Source organism: Chinchilla lanigera, unplaced genomic scaffold (genome assembly GCF_000276665.1).
Source record: "Chinchilla lanigera isolate Chin_1 unplaced genomic scaffold, ChiLan1.0 scaffold00126, whole genome shotgun sequence".
NCBI classification, from domain to species: Eukaryota; Metazoa; Chordata; class Mammalia; order Rodentia; family Chinchillidae; genus Chinchilla; species Chinchilla lanigera.
The window spans coordinates 2,837-4,994 of NW_004955527.1; positions in this window are offsets into that span (position 1 = coordinate 2,837).

The following is a 2,158-nucleotide window of genomic DNA, read 5'->3' on the forward strand; positions in this document are numbered from 1 at the left end:
TCACCATGCCCTGCTGTTTCCTCTCTCTCTCTCTTGCTCTCTTTTTTTAGGATAAATAAATAATATACTGAAGATATTACTGAGGATGCTTTGTCTTTTGATTAGAGCCTCTATAGTGATGATCTGTGGGAATTCCCTAATTAACTTTCAAACCTTCCCATAACCTCTTTGTTCAAAGAAATACTGTCTTTGCAATAATCTGAGTGAATATTATGCAAACCAAAAACTGATTCATGGGACTCTCTTACCACAATCACTAAGTTTAATAAGACTCCTAAAAATCCTGTGTCCTTTTTCTTGATAAGAAATAACAGAAACATTTTTAATATAACAGATGTTTTAATTACAACAGTTTCCCAGCAACCCATCACAGACAGAGAGTGACAGTTATATTGGTCATTTCCACTCGTTGGCGGGAGGCTTCCATGGTTTCCACTGCATCACTTTCCTTGCCAGGCTTAGTTCACTCCAGCCCAAAGAATCACCTCCTTCTATTTGGTCAAGATGAAGCCCATCTTCTAATTTTTTAGCATCTGGTTCCGCTTTCACTGTAGCCAGCCTCTCATCCGTAGTCTGTTCTATTTTCTTCCTTCCTTTTTTTTTGGTCTTTTTGAGACAGGGTCTCGCTATGCAGTTCAGGCTGGCCTTGAGCTCACTTTGTAGCCCAGGTTGGTCTCGAACTCACAACACCCCTCCTGCCTCAGCCTCCTGAGTGGTGGGATTACAGGCGTGCACCACCACGCCTGCCCTCTCCGTGTATTTTCTACATGCGGCATTTTTAGGGATTTGATCATCAGGAATCTTTGTGGACAACATTCCTAGCACAACCACCATGACAGTGCCCAAGGGTGGGCCTTGTGTGTGGGGTTTCCTTTGAGTCCTAGGATCAACCTAGGGCCTCACATACTAGCCAAGCTGTTTACCACTAAGCTACTACATACCCTGCTCTACTTTAACTCTGCAAAGAAGTCACCCTTTCTTATTCTCATTTACAACAGAGCAGATAAGTTATTACTGAACAATACGACACCCCAGAACTCAGGTTCTTAATATGACGCTGTTAATTGATCTAGAGATTCCATTGCTCTCCTTACTAAAATTCCACTTTGGTTTGCTTCCAGTACTTCTGGTTGAACCTCAGGCCTTGTATTGAGCATCACCTCTGACCCGTTTTTTTTTTTTTCGGTCTTTTTGAGACAGGGTCTCTCTGTGCTGTTCAGGCAGGCCTTGAGCTCACTTTGTAGCTCAGGCCGGTCTCGAACTCGCAGTGATCCTCCTGCCTCAGCCTCCCAAGTGCTGGGATTACAGGCATGCGCCACCACACCCAGCTATCCTTTTTATTTTTAATTTTGAGACAGAGTCTCACTAAATTGCTTGGGCTGGGCTAGAATTTGTGACCCTGCTGTTTCAGCCTCCATAGTAGCAAAGGTGTGCAAGCAGAGAGGGACATTATACAAGGATAAAAGCACTCTTCCCCCAATGTGGGGGTGCATGACTGTAATTCCAGCACTTGGGAGGCTGAGGCAGGAGGATTGCTTCAAATCTGAGGCCAGCCTGGGCTACATAGTGAGTTCAAGTTCAGCCTGAACTACATAGTGAGACCCTGTCTCAAAAAATAAATAAATAAATAAATAAATAAATAAATAAATAAATAAATAAATACAAAACAAGACACCCTCCCTCCAAAAAAGAAAATAAAGAAAAGAATTCTGGTTTACTTGCTTTCATGGATCTTTTATTGGGAGGCACTGAATAGCTACTGGGAAACAGAAGCAACAGTACGGACCATGGCATCTAAGGAGGCAGCAAGCTTAACTCCACGAGTGAAATGCTCAGACTTGTGTTTAATCATGCAAGCGACAATTGTGATAATTGGTCCCACTTTATAAACAACATTTGTGTGCGTGTGCGTGTGCAGTGTGCATATGTGTAAGTGTGTGCACTGAGGATGGAACCCAGGGCCTTCACGGGAGTTACACCCCCAGACCTCTTTATTTTTTGAGATAGAGTTTCACTAAATCTCTAAATTAGCCAGGCCACGTTTCAACTTGTGATCATTCTGCCTCAACTTCCCGGAGTGCTGAGATGAACAGCAGAGTTTTAAATGAGGGAGGTTAGTAGGGGGGAAGATTATTTGCTCTGTGTTTTTTGAAGGTAA